Consider the following 20,413-nt stretch of genomic DNA (forward strand, 5'->3'; position numbering starts at 1 on the left):
CTCAATCTCGTGTCCTTGTGCCGCAGGGTGCGGGAGAGCTCCTCACACAGTCCCATGAAAGTGGCTTTTCTCATCTGAAAGTTCTGCAGCCACTGCTCGTCATCCCAGACTTGCATGACGATGTGATCCCACCACTCAGTGCTCGTTTCTGGAGCCCAAAAGCAGTGTTCCTCGGTGGTAAGCATGTCCATGAATGCCACAAGCAAACTTGTGTCAGATGCATTACTCAAGTCGATATCATCGTCTGAGCCCTCACTGTCACTTTGGATCATAAGGAATAACTTGACTGAGAAACGAGACATGCTGGCAAGACTTGTCAGCATACTCCTCAGCAGTTCGGCCTCCATTCCCGCAGACCGAAAGGGAAGAAGAGTGCGCAGTATGAAAAACGTTGAAAGATGGTGCCAAATGTGGACGGAAGCACAGGGATTGCTGGGATGTGAACCGATGCATCACGGGGCGTTGGGACAGGACTCAGAATGCCCCGCACCCCCTTCCCACAAGCCACAGTGCCAGAATGGGAAAAGGTGCTCTGTGGGATGGCTGCCCATAATGCACCGCTCCATAATGCTCCCATAATGCTGCTGGAAGTGCCGCAGATGTGGCCACGCCAGTGCGCTTGTTCCGGTCAGTGTGGACAAACTGCAGCGCTTTCCCTACTGCGCTCTCCAAAGATGGGTTTAACTCAAAGCGCTCTACAACTGCAATTGTAGCCATGCCTTAAAGATGCGTTTTCCCCTTTCAAGCTGAAAGTTAGTTATCCAGTTCATGACATTATCTTACATTTCAGTCTCTTGATATGGACAATGATTTCTTTGTGATAAGTATCTTAGGCCTGAAGGAGAAAACTAAGGATGATAGCCAAGAACAAGGAACACCTAGTACTAAATACAATACATTAATCGGAACAGTGAGACAAGGCAGCAAAGCAGAACAATCTACAAGTCTCCTTGCTAGAAAGAGGTACCCTATTCCAGTCTAATGGATACTCTCACTAAAAAAGGGGGAGGTCAGAAACCAGTGCAGATCTATTAAGAAAAGACTATAAGGAAGAATTCAGGGATCCCGAAGAGTTCCCCTTCTGCCTTCAGGAACAACCCTCTTCTAGTTTACTAGATACTTACTAGCCAGAGGCTATAAAAGTTTAGCCCCTGGGAGAAGTAAAAGCATCTTCCAAGTGCCAGGGATTTTGACTTCTCCCCAGGGTGCTGTCCACGGATAGTGGGGCCTCTCATCTTAGTTTAGCAGTTTAACAATTATAGTTGTACAATAAAAGTTTTCAAAGTGCTATATACGAGGAAGTGGACGGGAAGGGATTGAGAGAGTTTGGAAGCTAGTGGCTGAGAGAGAGTGGAATGGTCTGATAGGATAAGTTAGAAGACAGAAATAGGTAGGGTACTGAGAAAGAAAGAAGAGAAAGAAAGAAGCCAGGAGAGGAAGGAAGATAAAATAAGCGCAAGAGAAGCATGGTAACTAACATTCTTTAAATGCATAACAGAAAGTTGACAGGTACTACAATTAAATACAGCACAAGATAGACAGCAGGCAACGGTTTATTCCTTTAAACTCCAAGGACATGACCATTGGGCCAAGCACGTATTTTTCACCCCACTCGTATTCATCTGAGTTCTCAGGCTAGCCGATATTAGGTTAATTGTCGTCTTAGAGTAAGTTGTTTTTGTTTTTTTAAAGGCAGAGCAGGTCTACCTTTCAGCCCCTATCACAACAGGGCCGTTGTCTTGATGGGAATGTCTGGATACTACCATAATAAAAATGGGTAAGTATTTTCATGGGGTGATGCCTGATTTTAAGACAGACTAATACCTTTAAGATCAAAAGGATCACAGGCAATAAACGATGGGCAAGAGAGAGAACAAAAGACAGCATGAGTCTGACATACTTGGTCAGAAGGGATGCTAAAACCAAAGTGTATCATTCCTATCTAGCTCTGCTTTTTTCTGAGTGTAAGACTGGATATGTTTTGCAAACAAACAGTTTTAATCTCTCGCTCTCTCTTTTTTAAATACAGTAGACCACTTGAGTCTCAGATTATTTGTGAATTTCCATGCAGAACATCTCAACCTTCAACCTCTAACAAGAGATATAGTGAAGAATGGTGTCCTGGAATCTGCACCAACAAGGATTCTTGGTAAAAAAATGCACAGGCTAAGTAAGCAGTCCTCTCCCACAAGGCACACAGTTCCATGGCTGAAATCCACAGGTATGCATGGAAAACACTTACTGAGAAGAGAGTTTAAAGGTCCAATCACCAGGCCATTCCTCAAGTATTGAGAGAATTCATGTACCTGAAAGGTATGCTCTGGGTAGAGCTCTCTCTGTTCTGTCCAGCAACACAGTTGTACTCTCCCTACAAGCACAGAACTCCCACTACCATCAAAGGGAGTTCTGGGCCTACCAGGAAATCTACATAGAACAGCAGACCTGAAAACTGCCATACAAGAAGAGAATTTTGCCCTTTGTCCGTAAGAAATCTACATCTTTGATCGTCTAATGAACTGTTAGAGGATTTCAGATACAAGAGTTAAAACATTGGAGAAGGGGGGCAAAGGGGAACATTACTCCCACACACCAAAAGAAGTTTGATCCCTATGAATATCAAAGCAGAAATGTACTTTCTAACAGCTGTAAAAGGACACTCATTACCAGTATACCCTTCTATTACTGAAGAAATTCTGCAGTTGCAGCTTTTGAATGGCATCTTGCCAAGTCTGAAACAGAAATATGAAAAAAAAAAATCTTAGCAAGTGACTTTCAAGTAGAAAAACAGAACCTACAGGAACTAGCTTTGATTTCAGGTATTGCCTTGCTCATGGCTTTTGATTTATTAGTTTCAAGTACGCACATTCTGTTTGTTCAGAGAATAAGAGCAATTACATTGCTATTGGACAAGTGAGATACTGTGCCTGGCAAGAGTGCTCAGAGGATAGCTATTCAATAAACAGGATTAGTTAAAAAGAGATTATCCAAGGATCATACAGTGACTAGATACCATAATCCAATAAAAAGCAGGGAAACAAATAGGAAGAGGCATGGAAGGAAGTTGAGGGTGACAGAGCAGGGAGGAGGTTGATAGTGTTCACTGAGGGATATATAGCAACAGTTACAGCATCACAGATGGCAATGCCTGAGGGAACACTTGTGGCTGGGGCTATAGCAGGACACTTTGAAAGCCTAAATTAAAAATTTCTTTAATATTGCAACATTGTGGTCTTGTAAGATAACTACTTAAAACCATATGATCAGGGCTGCACCACTGCTTGCTAAGCTTCATTCTAAGATGTTGACATTATGCCAATGGACACTGTTCACTATAGGCCGTTGAACAAAGGAGAAAAGTATTCTCATATATCCTTTGTGCTGTCAAAAAAAGCAAGAGTGAATGCCTCAGCCAACCCCTGACAAAACGTGATGGAATAGTTGTGGGAAAGGGAACGGAAGAAAATGGAATTAGGACTCCAGTAACAGTATTTATGTCATTATCATATGTTGGTCAAAACATAACCCTAGAGCTGGAAGTTTAGTTGAAAAACAACTTTAAAAAAGAATGTCAAAAATTTGCTTATCATTTTGAAAAATAGTAAAGCACACTGCTGTAATAGTGTGCCTGGTCATATTCTCCTTTCCAGAAAGGTACAGGAGAGATCAAACCTATCTGCAGAAGGGCAATAATAATATACCACAAGTGGCACGCACTATCATAAACTAAGATTGTTTAACTCAGAAAAGTGGTTAAAAAAAAAGCTAGAAGGGACCTGACTGTAGAATTCATTCAAAGTTATAAAGGCCAAAATGAATGATCATTTCCTCCTTTTTTGTTCTCTTCATCCAGTGTCCTCATATTATGTAAATGATAATATGAGTGGTCAAAGTATGGAACCAAGAAAGAGCAATACTACTTGGAGCAGCATGTAGTCAACTCTTGAAATTTACTGACACAGATATTCAGAGTTAAGGATTAAGGTTGGAATTTTAAGGAGGGCTAAATACTTTTATCACCAACATTTGTTGCTATGCAAGATAATAAAATAGCCTGATCTCATACTACCAGGTGTAGGGTGATCACCTATGGGGACCAGGAATTCTCACCCATATTTTTCCCCATTTACTACTGTAAAACTGGCTATAGTAGTTGAGTTATTGGGGTCTTCACCTTTACCAAAAGCACATGATATTGGCTTCTGCAAGAAGTGTGAAACTAAACTAAACATTCAGTTTGATTTGACATGGAATCTTCAATGTCAAAATTCTGAATTCAGTCAATTACCCCAGTGAAAGCTGTCCACCCAACAGTGGAGTAACTACAGAAATATTTTAATCTGTAAATCTCCTTATGCAGATGTTGGCTGTGCTTTCGAGATAATGTTTCATCAGAGACCTCTTCCAGGATGCATCAAACACTGCAACTTCTGTATTCCTGTATTCTGCAGCAATCATACAGGTTACTTTTCTCCACAGGCAGGAGACGGCATGAATCAACTACATGGAAAAACTGACAACTCAACACAACTTGTGGAAATGCTTAGTGCAATCATAATATCGAAACTTTAAATGTGCAATTTGTAGCAAAGACCACTAAGGAACTTGCTCTGCTTAAAAGTTACCGAGAATTTCCCAAAGACTTTTATCAACCTGTTATATCCTCCACCTAAGTTTTCCATTTCCCCCTCCCCATCTCACTGCTGTGGTGCATGAGTTTAATAAAAGTTTAAAGTTACATTTGCTAGTAATAGATTTTTGGATCAAGTTGTTGGGGGAGGCTTTCAATGAAAATGTGGGTGTGCAAAATGTATACAGTCACCACATTTTAACATTTGCCAAGCTTTTGAAAACTGAACACCCCACCCCCCCGCCAAAACAACAACTAGTCATATGCGCACCCTGAACCCTGCCAGGTGTTGTATAAATTAAGATATCAGCTTTTAACATTTTCCAAGCTCCCTCAGCTAGTTTTTTTATGCCCCACACTTTGGAAAAATGCTGCTTTATGCAAAACCCTGAACTTGCAAATGTGCTGCAGCCCTCCTGTGACCCCTAGAAGTTAGGATTTCAGATACAAAATGGGCATTCACAGAAATCCACTGGTGAAGCCTCTGGCACTATGCAAGGGTAATTTTCTGGTTTCCCCAAAATTTAGTTTCTGCAAGCTCAAATGCATCAGGTTATCTTTCTTTCCAGTAGGTGGGGACAAATACTTTGGTACAATGAATCATTTCTCTCTTCATCATGCACCACCACAAAATAGACAAGAATTTCAAAAGAATCCAGATATTCAAAAAGCACTATAAAATGATCATTTCCATTCAAAAAATAGTGTCATATTTGCGCAAAGAAGCCAATTATACTGAAACCCAATTTTTAAAGTTTTACTATTTTAATGCATCTACCCAAAAATTTAATGATTTATGGGATAAACACTTCCCTTTGGCATAGAACAGGAATCAGCAACCTTTGGCCCGCGACCCGCCAGGATAAGCTGCTTGGTGGGCCGGGCCAGTTTGTTTATCTGCCACGTCTGCAGTTTTGGCCGATTGCGGCTCCCACTGGCTGTGGTTCACCGCTCCTGGCCAATGGGGGCTGCGGGAAGTGGTACAGGCTGAGGGATGTGCTGGCCACCGCTTCCTGCAGCCCCCATTGGTCTGAAATGGTGACCTGCGGCCAGTGGGAGCTGCGATTGACCGAACCTGCAGACGCGGCAGGTAAACAAACCAGCCCAACCCACCATGGGGCTTACCCTGGTGGTCCACATGCCAAAGGTTGCTGATCCCTGGTATAGAAGAGTCTGCTCCAAAAAGGAAGACATTACAAACTAGCTAGGAATCTAAAAAGGAGAAGACAGACCTCAACTCATCTTAGAGCCATTCTGTGTTCTGAAAAGCAGTCCTCAAGCTTCAGAAGAAGGCACACCAGGCTAAAACACCTCTGCCTAAGCTTTGCTACACAGATCATAGGGCTTATCTCCACTTACCGCGGGAAATCGATGCAGAGCTATCGATCCACCGGAGGTCGATTTAGCGGGTCTAGTGAAGACCGGCTAAATCGACCACCAACTGCTCTCCCATTGACTCTGGTATTCCACTGGAATGAGAAATAGAAGGTAAGTCAATGGGAGGGTTTCTCCTATTGACCCAGTGTGGTCGAGACACCACAATAAGTCGACCTAAGGTAAGTCGACTCCAGCTAAGTTATTCACGTAGATGGAGTTGCATAACTTAAGTCAACTTAGCCCCGTAGTGTAGACCTGCCCTAAGGTTCCACACCTACTAGTCTGACATTAAAAGATAATGAGACAGTGTCTATTCTGCAGAGACTACAGCATCACAGGTATGGCACCATAGCTATGCAGTCATAGCCCTGTAACATTGACACAGCCTACAGAGATGTAAGGTTTTTTTCCTGTCACTGTAAGAACACCACCTCTCTGAGTGATGGTAGCTAGGTCAAAGCATTCTTCCATTGACCTAGCTGGGTCTACACCAGGGATAAGCCCGACATAGCTATGGCACTCAGGGATACGGATTTTTCACACCCCTGAGCAGAGGCATTGGAACAATTTTTGTAGTGGGGGTGCTGAAAGTCACTGAACAAAACTGTAAACCCTGTACATGACGGAAACTACTTCAAGGCAAGGGGTAGTGCCACACCCCCAGCACCCCTAGTTCCAGCACCCCTGTCCCTGAGTCCTATAGCTATATCAACTTAAGTTTTAAGCAAAGACCAGGTCTGACATGATAGCAAAAAGGTTTAATATACATTAGACAAATGCCAGATGTCTGTATAATCAGAAACCAGAATTACGTACACGCTATTAAACAGAAGCGAATGTAACAGACGTATGTTATACACATATCTTTAAAAATATGGACGATCAGATGAGAACTGTAAAACTGTGAGCAAAAATGTTAAAAATTGCAAAAAGAAACACTGAATGTCAAGTAGAGTTTACAAATAGTTCTGATTTTGGGACTATATTTAAGAAGGTGAACTGAAAGAGGAAAAAAAGGCCAAACCTGGTGGAGTATACAGAAGACTAAGGAAACTGCTGATTTGTTAAAAAGGTATTTCTCTTTGCTTCTGTCTTAAACAGGGAGACAAGAAAGATGGATCTGACTCAGGAATCAGATTTTTGACAAGACAGAAATAAATGTTAAGGAAGAGGAGAGTATTAGCTGTGAAAAGGCCAAATATATTGTAAGACTTCTCAAAGAAAGCCAGCTTCCAATGTTTTGGCACAACCCAAAGCAGTGCATCACATTCCAAGAAAAACACAACTGATAAAAAGTATATAGAAAAAAATAATAATAATAGACATTTAAATACAGGAATTCAGCCAAATGACTACATAGATTCATGGATTCCCAGGCCAGAAAGGACCGTTGTGATCATCTAGCCTGACCTGTATTACACAGGCCAAAGAACTTGTGCAAAGTAATTCCAAGAACATATCTTTTAGAAAACATCTAATATTCAGTGAAGGAGAATCCACCACAATCCTTGGTAAATTGTTCCAACAGTTAATTACTCTCACCATTAAAAATGTACACCTTGTTTCCAGGCTGAATTAGTCTATCTTCAACTTCTAGTCATTGGATTGTGTTATATCTGTCTTTGCTAGATTGAAGAGCCCATTATTAACTCTTTGTTTCCCACTTAGGTACTTATAGACTGCAATAAAGCCACCCCTTAACATTCAATTTGTTAATCTAAACAGAATGAACTCTGAGACTTTTATAAGCTAATGTTTTCTAATCCCTTTAATCATTCTTGTAGCTCTTCTCAGAGCCCTCTCCAATTTATCAACCTTCTTCTTGAATTGTGGACACCAGAACTGGACACTGTTCTCCAGCTGCAGTCAGACCAGTGCCAAATATAGAGGTAAAATAACCTCAGTGCTCCTACACAAGATTCCTGTTTCTGCATTCCAGGATCGCACTCCTTTTTTGGCCACAGCGTCACACCAGAGGCTCATGTTCAGCTGATTATCCACCAGGACCCCCAAATCTTTTTCAGAGTCCCTGCTTCCCAGAGTAGAGACCCCCATTGTATAAATATGCCCTACATTCTTTGCAGCTGGCTGTATACATCTGGCCATATTAAAACACATTGTTTTGCTTACAGTCACTTTGAGTCAGTGAAGATAGCTTCTTGCCTCTTTCAGACTAATCAGAAAGCGAACATCCTGGAAGAAAGGGGTTGTATTTAGAGGAGTTAGCTTTGAGTCCCATTACACCTAAAATGAAAATTGACATCCATAGCAGTGATTTGAGCCAAACTATAAAAACAGCAATCCACAGAAGACCAAATTCGAAAGGAGTCTGAGGTATTGTCATGTTAATACCAAACATCATACCTGTCTGCTCAGACCTAAGTCATTAATCTTGTACACAAATATCATTTATGTATCCATACAAATTTTATTCATGTCTATTGTAGCAATGGAAAAATAGGGCTTGTCTTCACATACAGTGCTGCACTGGAATTTTTTTTTTTTTAATGAAAACTTTGCTGTTTCGTTCAACTTTCCCATTTACCTTTTTCCATCACTGCAATTCTAATGCTTACCACTTTTTGAAAGCTAAAAAATGTTTTGGTCCAAACCAGCTCTTAAGTTAGAAAGTAAATCCCAATGATTAAAGGTTTTTCTAGAGTACCCATCACCATGATACCTAATCTCTGATACAGATGTGCTATTTATAAAAAAAATTTATGAAGTTAGCAATGTTATTCTAGATAATTAGAGTTAATCCATCCTTCTGGAGTTCACTAACCCACACTCAGGAATTGATAATTTGATGGGAGAACAGGGAAGGGAAAACACAAAATTGTCCATAGTTTTGCTTAAACTAATGTAGGAAGAAAATGTGTAAGCTACACGCCAAAGATTTTAGCTGCAACCTTGCTGAGGATGCTTGTTAAAGTCCTTTTCCTTTGCCCCCAGATCAAAGATGGGGACCCCCTGCTGCAGCTCATCACACAATCCAACCTTGACTATCTACTTTTGCAAGACAAACGCCCAAAGAATTTTCTGTGACTGGGAAAATGGCTTTTCAAAGTAAATGTTTAAGACAGACACTCAGACCGGATGGGATGGGCAGATGTAAAAGCAAGAAAGAACAGCCAGGAAAAGAGGAAGGGGGGGAGGGGAAAAAAAGGCATATTCCACACTTCTTCATAAGTCACCTCAAAACTGGCCATTCACTTACAGTCTTGGCAACAGCCAATGATATTTTATATATAAATAAAGGGAACAATAAAAAATTCTTGAACAGGGAAGTGGTTTTGCATCCCTTTCCTCTTCCCTGAGTAATTTTACCTTCTGTTCCTTCTGCCAGTCTCTCTTTCCAGCAACAGAGTGAGTAAGTGAGTTAGTGTAAACAAATTACACTGTGCAACTTTAGCTAAGGTCCTGCAACTGCTCCATGATTATAAAAATTACCTAGTAAATGGATTAGCGTAGACATAAGCCAACTAGACAGTTGAGTTTAGGCAGAGTTATAGAAAAGCCCTTGAAAATAATGCTAATGTTTCTCTTCACACACACCTCTTCACTGAAACCACCAGTAAAGGGAAACTGAGAAATCAATGGAAGGATAAAAAAAAAATACCCAACACAAGCTATGTTGGTTCTACAAGGCACTGTCAACCCTAAGCTAGAGTGCCATGTTCTTGCTCTGGTTTCTGTTTCAAAGGACGATAATTATTGCCCTTGAAAGGACAAAACAAAGGGCAATGAAGATATAGGTTTCGGGAATTTGTCACAAGTAAAGGCTAAAAGATTTGGGCTTTGTCTTGCTCAAGAGGCAGTTCTGAAGATTTCAGAATTATATAGGTAGTTGGTGAAGGGTTCAAAAGTCAGAACAATGCTCTTTTCATGATAACTTAAAGCGTGTAGCCTCAGGGATGCACTTGACTCTAAACATGTTTTTTGTCCACACAGTAGAGTTAATATTCCATAAGTAAAGGTAGCAGTTAATGTTTTACCCTTTCATTGACTTAGGTTGAAACATGGTTGTCTTCCTATAACCTGCTCATCATCCTGGTTTTCTACATGTAGATACAGCTTCCTAGACATGCATATATAGCCAGCCTGGCTATAACACTTCTTCCCAGTTCAGTGTGGTAGGGTGTGCCCGAGTGCATTGCTCCAGGGGCTCCTGGTGCTGCTCTCTGTGTGCATTTCCCATCCTCATTCGCCTGTGGAGGGACCACAAGAGAGCTGCCCAGATTTTCTGAGACTGCATGGACACAAACATCAGTAGGCAGTGTGGTGGGCATGGATGCACAAATGTGACTGTGTTGTGAAAAGAGCAGCTGTGTGGGCTCAGCTCAGTCTTGTTTGTTGTAGCTGGTTCAAATTATAATGTCATGAATGGATTACAAAACATAGTTACAGCTGCTGTGTAGACAGGCTTTAAAGAATAAGGAAAAGTGAGAAAATTAATCAGAATTATCATTAAAATAATGAACATGAAAGACACTGTTTAAAGCCACTAGAGCAGATCATGTAAATAAGTGTATGGCTAGACATTTTTATAGGCAGAGAAGTGATGAAAGAGTGTCAAAGAAGGAAAATGGTGGACACAAACCTAAAGTTGCCAGGCTTGTTGGTCAGCGTTAGTTTCTGGTCCAGAAAATATACATTTTTTATGTGAACAGGAAATTCTGATCACTGTAAAAAACAGAGCTGCCTTTCCTATAATCAGGAACTTACGGACGCAATTAACGGTGCTCCTCACATGACAAATGTAAAGCTTAGCAGAACCTAGAAAGCTATTGTACAAGCATGGACTGATGGACAGATTTGCTGCCCTAGTCTGAGGCAAACAATTCAGAGCTGCCAGCAAGCAGCACTTGTGGTCAGGAAAAAATAAACATTCTAAGCCTATGGTTCAAGGAAAAAAAGTTAGACTTTCATGGTAAACATCTGCTACTTAAAGATTCAGTTGTAACACTTTAAATATAATAAGGAATATGAAATGTAACATGACATTTAAAGTGGAAGCACAGGAAAGCCACTTATCTCATCAATAGTTTATTGAAATGAATGGCATAAATCCAAGTAATACTGTACGTTGTATGAAATTAAATTTTTACTTCCTCATCTCAGTACATGCCAGTTTGCCTTAAACCCTGCAAAGCATCACCATCAGCAATATCCATAAGAACTGTGACACTAACAAAATTGGTTCCCCATGCCATCTATTCCTTAACGGCCAGAGAGCATCATTTGAGCTGAAGTCCATCCCCTTAATTCTACAACAGGAGTTCTCACCCTATGGACAGAGAGCAAGAGGAGTTATTCTTCAAAACACAGAGAGAAGAAGAGTGCTACTTTTCTCCTCAAGGTAGTGAGCAGAAGGGAGAGAGAGGAGATCCTTTGAGGTAACAGAATTAGCACCTCATTTAAATCATTGCAGAAGAGGCACAAAGGGTACTGGGATGTGGGATTATAGAGACAAAGTGGCTGGATTTTAAATCATGGGTGGAAAAATTTAAGACTCCTGATCTATAGTTTGACATTACATCAAAAAAAGCAACAACAAGCCAGCTTCATTTACTGCAAGCTTTACTGCAACCTCACAAACAAAACCAACATAAAAAAAATCCCATCTGTTGGACAGGTGTTTGGTGTAGTAATTTAAACTAAAGGTCAATAAATCCAGAGAAACTAGAGTCCATGCAAGTTGTTTGTATTCCTACCAACTAGAAATGTGATGGGTCATTGAAGTAGCTACCATTAATGAAGCATAGCCGTTGAGGTAAAAGTTCTGCTTTAGTACAAAACATACATAATCCCCGGATGCAGTGCCCGGACTGATTGACTGTTGTTTTAACTTGCAATACTGAGCTCAAGAGAAACAGTCTGATTCAATTTTAACTGGAGTTAGCAATTCTAGACAGCTATATCTGCTAAGCGTGGAGGACTGGTAAGGGAAATGGTTAACTTGTATTAAACACACAGCTCCAAGGCATTTAGAGAGAAAAACAACAGTGTAACCATCTTAGTGAAATACAAATAATTCTCTAACAAACACCAAAGTGCACTGGAGAAACTTTCAGTACTCATTTACTTTGAGCCAGTCTGTTCTTGAACTCCTATTTTACACACAATCAGAGAAACCAAGGAAATATATTTAGGAGAGTTAATTTCACTCATTAAACAGAGAGAGATTCTACTTGTGTAAATCTGTAAGTCACAAGGTCTATTCCATTTATCTTTAAAATAAATTTCAAGAATCAAAACATGGGGAGCTGCTACAAAGTTTTATCAACAATCTTAGGTGCATTTAAAAACACTGAAATATCTCATTTACACTGATCAGTACTAGTGAACCTTAGAGAAGGCAATCTAGACAACTCCCTTCCCCTGCTCTTGGATAAGTCATTCCACTAATCATATTCCTGAAGTAGTCTAGTATTTAGATAAACCATTTTTAAGTACTCTCATTGAGATGATCTGAATGCAAAACAAACTATTTTAAATTTTGAAAACAAATAGTTGGTTATTTTTTAAACATAGGCATTGACTACTGTTATTTTATTATGGCAATTATTTCCAGAGCTAAAGTGCTAGATTCTACATGATAAAGTTTGCAAGAACCTAAAGGGTAAAAGGATTTTGTAGGTTTTCAACAAGAAACTAGTTGAGAAGCCTGAAGCAAACAGGAGAATTTATCACATGCTACAAATTACGTATTTTACAAATGTACAACGATCATCATCATGTAAAATGGAGATGATCCTGTCAAGTTCAGGGCAACTGTACCAGTGTTTCCCCTCAAAGGTCCAGCAAGGGCATCCACTGGCTCCCCAGCCACTGACTTTCTGTGTGGGGACCAGCATCTCTCTCCTTTCTGACTGGGTATGTCCAGGCTATACAGTTCCCTCCCTTCACTGTGTTATTCCCAGCACAGATCAGTTGCCAAAGGCACCTGCTTGTTTCCTCCTTCAGAGACACTTACCAGGTGTAATTGCTACAATTTTAAGTACCACACAGTTTCGTCTATGCAAGCCTATTTTATTATTAAGGTAAAAAGTACTACAGAGAAAACACCAAAAACAATAAAAAACTATATGCATGCTAATAAGCTTACTAGAGTTAACCTCAGCCTTAACATGGATTCTGGCATGAGGAGTCCTTCAAATCCCCACCCCAGAGGGATTCTTTGTGGTTAAAAGTTCATCACCATTTCATTCAGAACAAGCACAGAGTCTTATGGGACCTCTGTAGGCCAAGTTCTTCCAATCCTTCCCAAAAGGATTGTGGACCTCTGTGCACCACAGCCCCTAATCATGAAGCAGGCCTCCCTGAGCCACTTTCAAACCAGGCTATTTATCCAAAACCCCCTTTCTTTGTTCAAAATTTGATTCTCCAGAGACAATTAGCATATGCAAACCTTTTCAATGGGGATGGCTTCTCTGGAGATTTCACAACCTGAGTGAATTTGCTTGACTGCCCCTTCTGTTCTCCTATTTACCCTTCTCATGGAAGTCAAACAATTACTCAATAAACACATATACAATGCATTTGAATACAATGTACACCAAAGGTATTAATCCTAATTCAATAAGGTTAAATGATTCAATAACGTTTATCTTAATTACATACAGTTTGTTCAGGATATTGTCAATCTCTCACAGATGCTTACTCACCATGTGAAGTATTTTGAGATCTATGGATGAAAAGTACTAAGTATCATCAATTTCAGGACATTCCCCTATATTAATATTTTAGTGTTCTCCACAGAGCACTAAGTACCTCACAATACAGAAAGGAAAACTACCCCAAAGAGCTCACAAACTAATTTCAGACATAACAATGAAGGGAGGCAACACAAGCAGTGTAGAAGGGTTGAGAGTGGAAGGACAAAGGCAATATCAGTAAGATTACCTGGTTACTCAGTGTCACTATGCTACTGATGCACATAGCATGAGAGATATCAAAGCATATGCCTAGTTTGCCAATTTCTTGTCAGCATCACCAAGTGGAACTTTGATGGAGCATGGTAGCCTTGCAAACCAGCTCAAGACAGATGTTCCATCTACAAAGGCAGTGTGGAATTAAACATGGAGCACCTTTGTACATCTACAAAGAAACAATGCCAGCACCACCACCAGTGTTATAGGAAAGGAGGGGGCCCGGCTGCCACCTGTTAGGGTAGTGGAGGAATAGCCACCATCATGTGGAACTAGGAACACTAGGAGCCCCATGAAAGCTCTACACATGTGAAGGGGTCCTTCCAACACTACCTCTTCTGGGTGGCAGAGATTCTCTGTAAGCCTAGGGGATTCCAGCACCCTAACAGAGGTCTCAGCTAGGACAATGGCACTTCACCAGAATCCCTCAGAAACCCCTCCCCATGTAAGGGCACTCTGCTTGATAAGGTGGTCACCCCATACAAGAGCCTTCTGTCAGGAGACAGGCAGAGGCTATTGCTCCTTTTCAGGCTGGTCAGGGCCTCTCCAGGCCTCAGTGAACCTCTCCCTGTTTCTGCATGGGCTGGGGTCCAATCCAGGAGGATGAAAATCTCAGCCCCCATCACCCCAGTAGAGGACTATATTTAGGGGCAACAAATGTATTTACAGTGCAAGAGGGTTGCCAACAGGCAGTTTAGAACACAGCCCAGTTACTTTAAACTTCCCAGGCCTAAACATTGTAACTACCATTACTTAAAAAAAAAAAAAAAAAAAAAAAAAAAAAGACATGCTTACATTAGGAACTTCAGCAAGCACATGAAATAGGTTTGAAATCTTTTAAAAAAGCTACTTCTGAGTTTTAAAATCCTGAGTCTTCAACCCATTTCCAAACAACCATAAGTACTGAGGTGCAAAAGATTACCCACTTTGAAGATATTCTGGTCTGGAGTCCCATCATCTGGGATTCTTATGAAATTAGATATTTCTTAATTGACATAATTGCATATTTCAACTCAATTAATTACTTCATCTCTATTTAATTTCTCATCTAGATGACATAAAATGAAGGTCAGATAGGAAAAGAAGTGGATAGAGAAGGGAAAATTCCTATTTGAATGTTTGATTCTAACCCTTATGTTAATAGGGAACAGGTATGTGAGATGAGAATTCTTCTGACCTTGTTTATACTTCTCCACACCAATGTATTAACAGTGAAACAATACAACAGGCAAGATACATGATACATCAATAGATGGGACATATAAAATACATTTTATATGACACTTGTATATTGTAACAGTTTTAAAACACAGCATGCACTATATAATAGAACAAAAGGTCCATTTGTCAGTCTCTTCCTAATCTTACACAACAGAACTCACATCAGTTATTTTTCCTATTACCCTCTTTTGCAGTTACACTTGCACATTGGCATGCAGAAGATATTTGTATTAACTCATTTTCAGTAAAGACATTAAGCAGGCACTTAGAGAGACACCCCTTGAGTTTTTCAGTGTGTATTGTTAAGCAATATGTACCCTTCAAGGAATTCAGTTATATAAGCAAACTTTGGCTTCTGTTTCAGTTTACTTGACCTGTGAGTCCTGTTATCCAGTAATGAAGTCTTCACCTCTAAAAACAGTCTTAAAATGTAAGCTTGGTAATTTAAGTACAATGTCCTTTTATCAAGCTCAGGCATGCTACAAAGGTGGAAAGTTATTTTCTCTAGACTAACCCCCGTAGTTTAATGGCATCAAAAGCCTTCACGAAAATACTCGCAAAAAGAAAAGGAGTACTTGTGGCACCTTAGAGACTAACAAATTTATTGAGCATAAGCTTTCGTGAGCTACAGCCCACTTCATCGGATGCAGAAAAATACTGATAACTCAGACATTTGTAGCTGGCCTGCATCCTATTAGCACAGGTACAGTTCCCATCATACGGGACAGGTACAAGTCTCCATTTGGCAACTTTCCCAATTCCCAAACAAAAGATGCTGATCTCTCCTTACTCAAACCTTGTCTAGTCTACCCTAGAAAAATTAGCATCCATGTTACAGAACTCCAGGCATAGCTGCTGAACAGGTTTAGATGACAGTGGTAAACACTTGATTCTTGTCTCTATTACAGCTTCCATCACTACTACCATTGGCAAAGCTACACCAGTGGTATCTTGCAGACATGACGTTTACCAGTGTACACAAGACCCAATGAGGCAGGACAATAGTGTAAGTACGAGTACAGACAAAGCTCAGATGTTTTACCCACCCCTCCCCCCATCATGAAAATCTGAATACCTGCCTTCTGTTTAAATTAGCAACTCAATACCTATACAGTACAACATTTGAATCTACATTAAAATTTTACAGCCATAAACCACCACCAGGCCAAGTCTATGAGCCTTAGAGTAAACCAAATGATTAAAATGTTAGCAGCTGCTAATGGCCTGAATACACTAGTACTCCAACAGTTGCTGCCACCAGTGATAATGTGATGGTGGAAGGTTTTGTGGAAAATACTACAAGTACAAAGCCTTGTTGACAGTTACTGTAACACAAGTACTCATTTCCTCACACAGCTACACCTACTACCAGCTTCAGCTGCATAACTGTGCTTCAGGTAGCATACATTCATTTTCAGTGGCTTCCTACTCTGTAGTCCAGCACCTTATCTACAGTAGCATCAATTCCCCCCACTCCCTAATCAATAATTCCCCTGTTGAGCCTCCTGCATTGCACTTTTACCAGCAGCCATCAATGCTTTGCTAATCAGAGACAGGCATCTGACTCTTTCCCCCCCACTAACAGATGTCAGTTAGGACATGGGGGAGGCATAATGGTTGTATTGTGCACTCCCACAACTCGTTAGGCCCTTTATGCTAGTTTCTTGCTCCTTGGGCTGAGAGTGCCATGCAGCCAACATGCTCACCTCTGGAGAGGATATGTCTTGTATCTTCTGACAACTACAAAGTTACCATTGAAAGGGCGCTGGCTACAATATGGAACCTCTCAAGAATATGAACATGGACATAGGCTGGGAGGGTGTACTTAAAAGTCAGATTAGGGGCTCTGAAGACTAATGTGTTTAGGGAAGGAGGTGGAGGGACTGAACTAGAGAAGTAGAACTAGTTAGTTGGCTTCCACAAAGCTCTTATGTGTAGTTTTCTGACACCCTTTCCTCTCCCTGAAATACCTTGTACAATACCTTAAGCATTATGTCTATATTTTTTAAAAATGCCCCAACACCAATGCTTTTCAGTCATCGAGACTATCCTGTCTGCTCTTTCACCTGATTAAAATCTAAATTAGTTAAGTAACACAAAGATTAATAAATTATTCAGGATACCTAGTCTTCTCACATTTTTAAAAGAATTGCACACCTCTATGGCTCTGTATAAATGGAATATAATGGCTTGCCACCCCACCACACACACACACACACACACAATTTTCCCCTTAAATTCTTATTTATTGTTCCATTTTTAAAGTGTATGTAGTTTAGGGCTGGCCAGAAAATTAGATTTCCTGTTTGCAAAAAAATTCAGGTTTCAGAAATTGTTTTAATTCTAATACAGAATGAAATAAGGACCGTTTGGAATTTTTTCCATGAAAGACGAAGATCTCTCTCTTACATACCCATACACAGAATAGCCAGTGGTCAGGGCAGACACCTAGGATGTGGGAGACCCACGTTCAAATCTCTGCTCTGCCTGATTTGCTGTCTGGCCTAAAGAATATTTAACAAGTCCCTGTTCTGCCTGATTCAGAGGAGGGACTAGTCTCCCAAATCTCAGATGAGTGCCCTAACTACTGAGCTTATCTGGTGTCTCTCTCTTGTTTTGAGCAAAAATTGCATTCTAGACTGAAGAAACCTTCCCAATGAAATTCTCATAGAAATGGATATATTTCCACAGAAAGTTTCAGTTTTGAAAAATTGGAATTTTGTAGCAGAAAAACATTTAATCAAAACATTCCCCACCAGCTCTAAATCTAGATTGCCAAAATACTGTTCATATCCAGTCACCTCTACTGAGATCCTCCTCCTCTGATACTAATACCCTGTGGTGCTTCCTTAAGATCAAAATCTGCCTCTTCTTATTCACTGAATGTTCAATCTGGAATTTGTTTCTTTCCATCCAAAAACATTATGGATTAGTATTCTATCACGAGGGGGAAATGCAGCAGAAATCTTCTTACACCATAATGGGATTTAGCCCTCCCTCAGGAGCAGTTTAACTCTTTCAGGGGCACCTTTGGGGATATTTTACAAATGATTACAATTCCGTTATGACAGGTTTCATAGTAGCAGCCGTGTTAGTCTGTATTCGCAAAAAGAAAAGGAGTACTTGTGGCACCTTAGAGACTAACAAATTTATTAGAGCATAAACTTTCCGAATTCAGTTATGATTAACACCTTGACTTCTGGGAACAATTCTTCCCTGCTTTCCAGTCTATATTCCCTCTTTCTCTACTTATGTGTCAAGTAAGCGAAAGGAGAAAGTCAGCTGCTGCTTAAGTTAAAGAGGATGCAGTAGTCATGGTAATGAGAAATTGCATCTCACTCCTGAATGGTTGTAATCAAGAAAAAGCTTGAAGGGAAGGTCTATGCTTCCCCCCCCCCCATTTGCTTTCACTTAATTACATTCCATAAAATGAAAAAGCCTTTAGACATTACCAAACCAACACATTTTCCATTCATAGGGCAAAATACTGTAGATCAGTAATAAATCCCCAGTAATAGTCAAGCTGGCAAATTTCCCCTCTGATGTTCAGTTTATCCAGCAGCATGACACACCACTTTGCACCTTCCCAGCTCCGTCCATTTGAGGATCTCAGCAAGCTTTGCAAGCGTTTCTTAATCTTTGGGAAGGAGGTGTGGGTTCTAACCCCTATGCTACAGCGGGGATTTAAACCAAGACCCACGGAGGTTCCGGGGCTAACTAGAGGCCACGCAGCCAGTCAGCCGAAAAGCCAGAACTCCTGGCTCCCAGCCCCAAGACCACGGCGGCCCTCTGGAACTAGGACATGGTCGCGATCTCCTCAGCTAGCGGGAGCAGGGCGCTGGGGAGGAGTCCGAAGTAGCTCCCGGTGCAGATGCCACGAGCACTGGGGTGGCAAATTCCCGCAAGCAGCAGGACACCAGAAGCACCACTTGTTGCGTCTCTCCCGGCCATCGAAAAAGCTCCGGCTGCTCCCCAGCCCCCCCCCCCCCCCGCAGGAAACAGCGCTAGCTCCCGGCACTACGCTCCAGCCCCCCCAGGCCCGGACGCAGCACCGCCCCGCCGGCCAGTCCGGAGATGCGCGGCGGATGCCCCCTTTCATGTTTTGATTTTTATTTTAAATTTTATTTTATTTTATTTTTTCACTGCGTGCAGCCGCGCGGGTTCACGAACGCTGCCTGGAAACCGTCCCAGGGCTCCCTCCACAATCCAGCCGCCGCTTCCCCCAGCCCGCGCCGTCTGTCCGCGGCTCCCACCCCAACCACCAGCCGCGGCGCCTACGGGGGCCCAGCTCGCCACCACCCCACGAGGGCCGCCGCTCCGCAGGCGCGGGCCGGGCGGGGCAGCACAAGTTGCCCGGCCCCCTGGAGGGGCAGCGGGGACCCTGCCCGGAGGCTCTAGGGAAGTTTGCCCGGCAGGACTTTTACCTTCGCCTCACTCCGCGAGCAGCTTCGGGCGGCGGCGGCTGGCGCCGGAGGAGGCAGGCGGCGAGGTAGCGGCTGCCGGCCGGCGCTGTCACGCTGCAGAGGCGAGGCGGGGAGGGGAGGGAAGGGCCGGGCCGGGCGCCGCGCGGAGGAAGGCGGGGGGACGAGGGGGAAGTGCGGTCCCCTAAGTAAATCGTGGGCTGACTGTGACGTAACAGCGGTGCTGGGGACAAATGAGAAGCGGTCTGGAAAGGGGGGCGCTATGACGTCATGATCGCCAGGACCAATCCAGGGACAATGGAACGTTCGGGACTCGGGAGCCCCACAGGGACAGGAAGAGACGGGGCGGGGAGAAGGGGGCGAGGCTGAGGGGCAGCGGAGCCCTGGCGGCGACTCGCCTGCTGATGGGCAACGTGTGACCCGGCCGAGCACCGGCACAGGGACAAGGGAAGCATGATCCCGAGGAGCGGCTGGGGGGAGGGCGAGGCCCCCGCCCCAGAGGAGGCGGGGGGGGGGGGTTGGTTGCGCCCCATCGCGCCCTTCTCCTCTAGCCCCCACCCGAGAAAAGCTACACGGCCCGGCCCGGACCGTTATGTCTCCCAGCCCGCCGGCCCCCTGTGCCGCTCACGGCATGTCCCACCCCGCGTGAGGGGGCGGGTCCGGGCTGAGCTCGCTGCCCTTGGAAACCCAAACTCTCGGCTCGTCACTCCACTCAGCCGGCGGCCGAGGCGGCCAATGAGGGCGGTTGTGGGGAAGGTGCTGCCCCGGCTCCGCCCCGCTGCTAGTGCGGGGCGCTGACTTGGCAGCTGCCGGCGGGGCTCAGCCCAGGCGCTGCC

The 20,413-nt window shown here is 42.6% G+C and overlaps 1 protein-coding gene across 1 annotated transcript in view; it reads right to left on the reverse strand.

Moving 5' to 3' along the window:
- Positions 1 to 20,193, reverse strand: part of ELOVL5 (ELOVL fatty acid elongase 5) — a 60,488-nt gene extending 40,295 nt beyond the window's left edge. The window contains exon 1 of the mRNA XM_038396409.2: positions 19,581 to 20,193. The gene's annotated coding sequence lies outside the window, so the exon portion shown is untranslated. The remainder of the gene's footprint in view (positions 1 to 19,580) is intronic.
- Between the last annotated feature and the right edge of the window lie 220 nt (positions 20,194 to 20,413).

This window comes from Dermochelys coriacea, chromosome 3 (genome assembly GCF_009764565.3).
Source record: "Dermochelys coriacea isolate rDerCor1 chromosome 3, rDerCor1.pri.v4, whole genome shotgun sequence".
NCBI classification, from domain to species: Eukaryota; Metazoa; Chordata; order Testudines; family Dermochelyidae; genus Dermochelys; species Dermochelys coriacea.